Genomic DNA, 8282 nt, shown 5'->3' with positions numbered 1-8282 from the left:
TTTTTAAAAAAAATTGAGGTTTTTATGGGAGTTTATAAAGAACTTGGATTTCCATTATTGTTGCACATTTTCTTCCCTGACCCCTCTCTCACTCGGTTTGGTTTTTTCCTTTGGGAAAAAGTTCTTTCATTGTTATACAGTAACCTCCCAGACTACTTTACTATGTAGCTCTTATTCTGGACTCTTGTCATGCCAATAATTTCATATATTTAAATATATCCATCTATTTCATTTATACAGTTCTCTACCTCGTCTGTTCAAATGCCATGTACATTATACCTTTTTTTCTTAGTTTTCCCCCAACCCCATATCAATTCTGTATTATAACAATGGCATTATGCAGTATTTGTCTTTCTATGGCTGAGATATTTCATTCAGTATAATGTCCTCCAGGATGACCCATTTTGTATAATAGCTCATGAGTTCTTTGTTTTTCAGTGCTACATAACATTCCGTGGTGTGAATATACCACAGCTTCTCTAGCTGTTCATTTGTTGATGGGCACTTTGGTTGTTTCCAACTCTTTGCTATTGTGAACAGAGCAGCAATAAACATGGGTGTGCATATATCTGCTTGGTGGCAGTTCTGGTTTTATTAGGGTATGTTCCCAGTAGTGGAATTGCTGGGTCAAATGGTATTTCTATTTCCAACTTTTTGAGAATAGTGGTTACACCATTTTAGACTCCCACCAGCCATGAATAAGTGTTTCCATTTCTCCACAACCTCACCAGCTTTGCTGTTCTGTTGAATTTTGTTATTCTCACTGGAGTGAGAATATCTCCTAGTTGTTTTGATTTGCATTTCTCTTAGAGCTAGGAATTTTCAACATTTCTTGATGTGTTTGTTTACCATCTGAATGTCTTCTTTGGTGAAGTGTTTGTTCATTTCCTGTGTCTATTTTGCAATAGTGTGGTTTATCTTTTTGTGGCTCTCGAGTATTCTGTAAATTCTAGATATAAGTCCTTTATCAGACATGTCCTTACCAAATATTTTTCTTCAGTCTGTGGCTTCTGAACAGACCCATTATAAAAGAAGAAATTGAAAAGGAAATAAATGGGAGCTCTGGTGGCCTAGTGGTAAGAAGCTGCTCTGCAATCCCAGAGGCATGTGGTTTGAATCTACCATATGCTCTACTGGAGAATGAGAGGCAATGTCCTCCTGTACTAGTAGGATCAGATTTGATGGTACACACACATAAAAATAATAAAATATTTTTAAAAAAGTAATAAAACAACTTCCAACCAAAAAAACTCCTGGACCAGATGGTTTTACAAGTGAATTTTATCAAGCATGCAAAGGACTATCACTAATTCTACAGAAAGTATTTCAGAAAATAGAAATAGATGGAATTCTCCCAGACTTATTCGATGAAGCAAACATATGCTTGATACCAAAGCCAGGTAAAAACACCACCAAACTGGAAAACTATAGGGCAATATTTCTCATGAACATAGATGCAAAAGTCCTGAATAAAATCCTGGCCAATAGAATCCAATGAGGCATCAAAAAACTAATTTACCATGACCAAATAAAATTCATAACAGGTATGCAAGGATGGTTCAACATAAGAAACACAATCATTGTAATTCATCAAGTAAACAAAGCAAAGAACAAGAACCACATTATTCTGTTAGTTGATGCAGAAAAGGCCTTTGACAAAATTCAACAAGCTTTCCTGATTAAAACACTCAACAAAATAGGAATAGATAAGAATATCCTGAACATAGTAAAAAGTGTATATGCAAACCTGAGAGTCAACACTGTTCTCCATGGAGAAAGATTAAAGGCATTCCCTTTGAGAACAAGAACTAGGCAAGGATGCCCACTCTCACATCTCCTGTTCAATATTGCTTTGGAAGTCCTAGTGGTAGCAATAAGACAAGAGGAGACGATAAGATGTATCTAAATTGGCAAAGAGGAGGTAAAATTATCTCCATATGCAGATGATAGAAAACCCTAAAAACCGCAAGAAAACTACTGGGTAGAGTTGACCATTTCAGCAAAGTGGCAGGATACAAGATTAACATACACATCAATTAGATTTCTTTACAGTGGCAAAGAGAATACAGAACTGGACCTAAGAAAAAACAATACCCATCACAATAGCTAATCACAAGATTAAATACTGGGAAGTAAATCTAACTAGAAACACAAAGGATCTATTAAAAAATTACATAACATAAATACAACAAACAAAAAGAGACCTGGAAAAATGGAAGAATATACTTTGCTCATGGATAGAAAGACTCAATTATTGTGAAAATGACAAACCTATCGAAGTCAATCTTCACATTCAGTGTAATCCCAATTCAAATACCAAGTCCATTCTTCATCAAGATGGAAAAAGCAATATCCAATTTCATTAGCACTTTCCAAGGCACAAATGAAGGTATCACATTAAATTGTCTTTCAGAAGTTACAAAGATTGAGACAAAGTGTTAAGTAAAAATATTTGAGATATTGGGTAATACTGATCACTCTAATTTTTTTATTAAAAAATAAATGTTCATAGATAACAAATCTTGTAGAAAATGAATCATGATATCATGTTTTGAGAAGTATTCTCAAGGAAGCTTTTAATGCTGAATTAATTACATCAGACCATTCAAGAGCAGAAGTGTTGATCTCCCAAGGCAGAATAAGTTTCCTAATTTTAAAAGAAGAAATTTTACAAGAAAATATATTTACAATTTTAAGCATTGTTTTGACAAGGAAAGTAATTTTACTTTCAAGGTCCACTTATATTTGCTCCAACAACACATTTTGCAATATATTAAGTTAAAAATTCTTAAGAAGGAATATATTCTTTCAAATGACTTATAAAAATAAATATTACCAAACAGACACCATCATTTTGGATTTTAGCTCGTGGTTTAAAATAATTTGTGGCCAAAGAGGATCAAGGAAATTTACCTGTTCGAGGAACAATTCCTGATATGATTGCAGATTCAGGCAAATACATAAAATTACAAAATGTTTACCATGAAAAAGCACAGAAAGATACAGCCGCTTTGGGTAATCATGTTGCCAAACTGCTGCAGTCCATAGGCCACACAGGCCAGGTACCAGAGTCCATTTCAGAGAAAGAATTAAAGTTACTTTGCAGTAATTCTGCATTTCTTCCAGTAGTGAGATGTTGCTCTTTAGCTGAAGAATATGGTGTGGATACAATCAGCAAGGATGAAATTATTTCCAACATAGACAATCCAGATAATGAGATAGTGCTGTACTTAATGTTATGGGCTGTTGACAGATTTCATAAACAACATGGAAGATACCCAGGAGTGTCTAACTATCAAGTTGAAGAAGATGTAGGAAAGTTGAAATCTTGTCTCACTGGATTCCTTCAGGAATATGGATTATCTGTAATGGTGAAAGATGACTATTTCCATGAATTTTGCCGTTGCTGAGCTGCTGAGCCACATACCATTGCTGCATTTTTAGGGGGAGTTGCTGCTCAAGAAGCAAACAATTTGTAATTTTTAGTAACACATACATTTATAGTGGCATGTCACAAACTTCAGCAACTTTCCAGTTGTAGAATATTCATCCTGTGTAGAGTTATTAATGCAACTCTGTCTTCAGGTTGTGCCCTAGTCTAAGGAAACTTATGAAATTATTTTCATAATAAACATTTTACTCATTTGTAAAAAAATAGGAGTAAAAAATGGATTTCATGCTTATGTATAAAAGGAAGCAAAATCTTCGTAAACTGCATCTCCTAGTTCATTTATAATCTACTCGTATCTCATTATTCACATTATTAAAAATGAAAAAAGAAAAGCTTGACTGGCACATCAAATTGAAGAGGCATGTCAATGTTTAAATAGATGACATCATGGTAATACTAACCTAAAAAATGCACCTCGATTCTTTATTTTATCTAGCTTTTAGGCAATAATTTATGATGAATATTCAAACTTCTTGAACTTTGGACATTTATACAGTGACTAGTTAGGGCCATTTCTCCTTGCTCAGAGATCTACCTTTTGGAATGATATGAGCTTATTTGAAAATGTTTAATGAAAAAGGTATCAATTCCTCTAAAAGTTTGTACAACGTAATGAATAATTATATCATATAGTACTTTTCATTATAGTTTTTTTTTTCCTCTTTGTTGCTTTTTGTTTTCCCTCTCAAAACAACTTCATTTGCAACTTTTTGAGAAAGACTCACACTGCTTTCCACAGTGCTGGCACCATCTTACACTCCCATCAACAGTGAATAAGGGTTCCAGGTTCTCCACAACCTCGCCAGCATTTGTTGCTTGCTGTTCTGTTAAATTTTACTATTCTTATTGGAGTGATATGATATCTCATAGCTGTTTTGATTTGCATCTCTCTTAGAGCTAGGGATTTTGAACATTTCTTCATGTACTTGCTGACCATCTGAATGCATTCTTTGGTGAAGTGTCTATTCATATCCTGTGCCCGATTTTCAATTGGATTGCTTACCTTTATCTTGTGGTGCTCAAGTATTTTATAAATTCTAGATATAATAGAGACAACATTTGATCCAGCAATTCCACTACTGGGAATATACCCAGAAGAGACCACCCAAGCAGATATATGCACACCCATGTCTGTAGTAGTGTTGTTCACAATAGCAAGGAGTTGGAAACAACCTAAGTGCCCATCAACAAAAGAATGGGTAGAGAAGCTGTGGTATATTCACACAATGGAATACTATGCTGCATTGAAAACAAGGAACTCATGCAATATTATTTCAAATGGGTGACCCTGGAGGACATTATGCCGAGTGAAATATCTTTGTCACACAGGGACAAATACTACATAAAGCCACTGTTGTAAAACAGGACTGACATAGAGGTTGGGAGGAGACTGAGAAAGACAGAATAAATAATTTATACTGCATTTAAACAGATGAGGGAGAAAATTGTTTAAAAGGGATATGTGATTAGGTATTATTGTCATGAAAGGAGTCCAGAGTGAAGGCTGTATAGTGAAGTGGACCTGTGGGGAGGGATTGTAAAACAATGAAAGAACTTTTCTTTTACTTTTCAAAGAGCAGAGTGTACAGAGGTTGAGGGGGAAGGGTGTGCAGGGAGAAAAATGCAACAATGAATGAATGGAAATCCAAAGTCTCTAAAATTTCATTAACATTAATAATAATTTTTTAAAAAAGATTCATTGTTTCATTGTGTCATTAGACATTTTAAATAAACATAAATATTTTGTTTTCTTGAGCAATAAATAAATATTACACTATGTCTTGGAAAGTACTGAATGAATATCTGATCTAACAATTATTTTATTATGTAATTACAAGTAAATGGAGATCAGATATTGGAATTTTATGGATAGGATATAAATAAAGGTAGATATGTGTCTATCATAATCCATTATAGCATGCTATTTCTTGTTAGTGCCTAAACGGACTGTAAGACTGACATAAGATTATAGTCTATCACGTAAAATATTAAATTCAACAAAGTTACTTGCTAATGGTTTTTTTGTGTGTGAAATCTCCTGAGTCTTTATTGCCTGAAGGATCTGACCATCAGTAGAATAACTTACAATTCCTAGTGACTCAAGAGCCTATTATGGATCTGAAATTAAAAAGTAGATACAAAACTTTAATGAAGCATATTAATATAATAAAAATTGTGTTTCATGGTGTATGCTGTGTTGTGAAGTATGACACAGAAATGACTTTAATTTTTGCCCAACATATTAATCTAGGATTAATCTCAATATTTTCTTAAAAAGAATTATATTTTTGCAATTTTTAATACTATAACATTATCTAATCAAGGACTGCAATCTTCAATATGCATTAAAGCTCAACATCAAGAAGACAAAGTCTCACCATTGGACCAATTGGCTACATCATGATAAATGGAGAAGAGATTGAGGTTGTTAACAATATCAGCTTGCTCAGCTTCTTATCTTGGCACTATTGGCACAAGCAGTCAGGAAATCAAAGATGAATTGCATTGGAAAAAATCTGTTGTCAAGGCCCTCTCCAGAGTACTGAGAAGCAACACTCTCAGTCTAGAGATTAAGGTACACCTGATCCAGGTCATGGACTTCACAATAACTTGGTGTGGATCAGAAAACTGGATAATGACTAAGGAAAACAGAAGAAGAATTTATGCCTATAAGTTGTGGTGCTGGAAAAGAGTATTGAATATATCATAGATTGTTAAGAAAACAAATAGGTCTGTCTTGGTGATGGTGAAAACAAGTTTCTTCTTGGAGGCTAGGATTTTGAATCTCTGTCTTTCACACTTTGGGCAAGTGGCCAAGAGGTTCTGGACCTTGGAGAAGGACATCCTGCTTGGAATGGTGGAAGGACAGTGCAGGAGAGGAAGACCCCAGATAAAATGGGTTGATACAGTAACTGGAACAATAAGGGTAAGATGTAAGGGTATGTTGGAGTCAGTGAGATTGGCTCAGGACAGATCAGGCCTCAGAACTATTGTGCACCAGGCAACCTGATGGCACAAAATAACATGAATGATGGCACAAAATAACATGACAACATTATTATACATAAGAATCCAGCATCAGCGTGAAGCGTTTTGAATCACAGAAGCCTAGAAAGCTTGAGATATTAGTTATCATATCAAGGTCTGGATAGCAGGAGATAGGTGTTTAAGGAAGTAAGTGGGATAGAAGGGATTGCTGGTGGAGCAGGGAAATTGGTGGGTCAAGACACAGTATCAAGCAATGGGACAACGCTGAAGCTATTAGTTATTTCTACAATTGGGGAAATATCTATCATTTGGTTTTTTCCTTAGTATGCTTGTCTGTCACATAGTGTTCTAAATTTGAGCATTCAGATTAAGACTGACTAGGAAGAAGGATTGGCCATCTACATCTGAAATAACAGATCTTTGAAAGCCCTATATAATAGAAGACATTTAGAATAGCAGATAGGGCAACTGAGGTAGAGTTTCAAGTATGGTGCCATGGAATGTGACAACCATGAATGTAGCGAAACTAGGTATTGTTAAGGAAGGAATGAAAGAGATAAATATTGACATACTAGCTATTGATAAGATGAGATGGACTAACATTGGTCATTTTGAGTCAGATGATCATATGATCTACTAAATTGGAGATGAAAAGGTGAGGAAAATATGGGATTGCTTTCATAGTTACAAAAGTCATTTCTAGATCCATCTTTAAATACAGTATTGTGAGTTACAGGAAAATATCTGTATGCATATAAGGAAATTCAGTGAATATCACCATCATTCAGATATATGAACCAACAACCAACACCAAAGAAGAGGAAATAGAAGATTTCTACCAACTTTTTCTGTCATAGATCTATTGAACATACAATCAATATGTGTTAATATACTGGACATAGTTGACCAATTCGGCAAAATGGCAGGATACAAGAACAACATACAAATATCAATTGGATTTCTCTACAGTAACAATGAGAATACAGGATAACTAATCACAAGATTAAATACCATAGAAACCATAACTGCCACCCAAGCAGATATATACACACTCAGGTTTATTGCAGCTTTGTTCGTACTAACAAAGAGCTGGAAACTACCCAAGTGCCCATCAACAAACGAATGGATAGGGAAGCACTGGTATATTCACACAATGGAATACTATGAAGCACTGAAAAACAAGGAACTCATGAAATGTTATGCAAAATGTTTGACCCTGGAAGACATTATGCTGAGTGAAATGCCTCAGTCACAAAAGGACAAATATTACGTAGGGCTACTGTTGTAAAATGGGACTGACATCAGGGTTGAAGGAAGAGAGAAAAGGAGGGGGAAATTGATGTATATTACATTGAAACAGATGAGGGAGAGATCTGTTTAAAAGGGATATATGAATGGATATTCTTGTCATTACAGAAGTCCAGAGTGAAGGCTATATAGTGGAGTCAACTTATGGGGAGGGGTTGCATAGCAATGAAAGAGTTTTTTCTTTTTCTTTTCAAGAAGAGTGATTTGGGGTGAGGGGGTGGGCAGGGAGGAAAGGGCAGCAATGAATGAGTGGAAATCATAAGTCTCTGTAAACTTTCATTAAAATTAACAAATAAATTTTTAAAAAGAGGTGTTAATAATAATGGGTGACTAGAATGCAAAAGTTGGGAAGATGGAAGGATCAGTAGTTGTAAAACAAGGACTTGGTAACAGAAATGAAGTTTGAGACAGAATGATAGAATTTTGCACAGTCAACATTTTATTCATTACAAATATGTTTTATAAGAAACATAAACACAGCTATGCACATGAATTTCACCAGATGATATGCATAGGAATTAGATTGATTATATCT

The 8282-nt window shown here is 34.8% G+C and overlaps 1 pseudogene; it reads left to right on the top strand.

Moving 5' to 3' along the window:
- Positions 1 to 2831: 2831 nt before the first annotated feature.
- On the top strand, positions 2832 to 3541 carry LOC102869419 (annotated as a pseudogene).
- The last annotated feature ends 4741 nt before the right edge of the window (positions 3542 to 8282 follow it).

Source organism: Elephantulus edwardii, unplaced genomic scaffold (assembly GCF_000299155.1).
Source record: "Elephantulus edwardii isolate Elephantulus edwardi_28Jun2011 unplaced genomic scaffold, EleEdw1.0 scaffold00043, whole genome shotgun sequence".
NCBI classification, from domain to species: Eukaryota; Metazoa; Chordata; class Mammalia; order Macroscelidea; family Macroscelididae; genus Elephantulus; species Elephantulus edwardii.
Note: the sequence above shows the minus strand (reverse complement) of the source record. Positions and strands in the feature narration are given on the sequence as shown.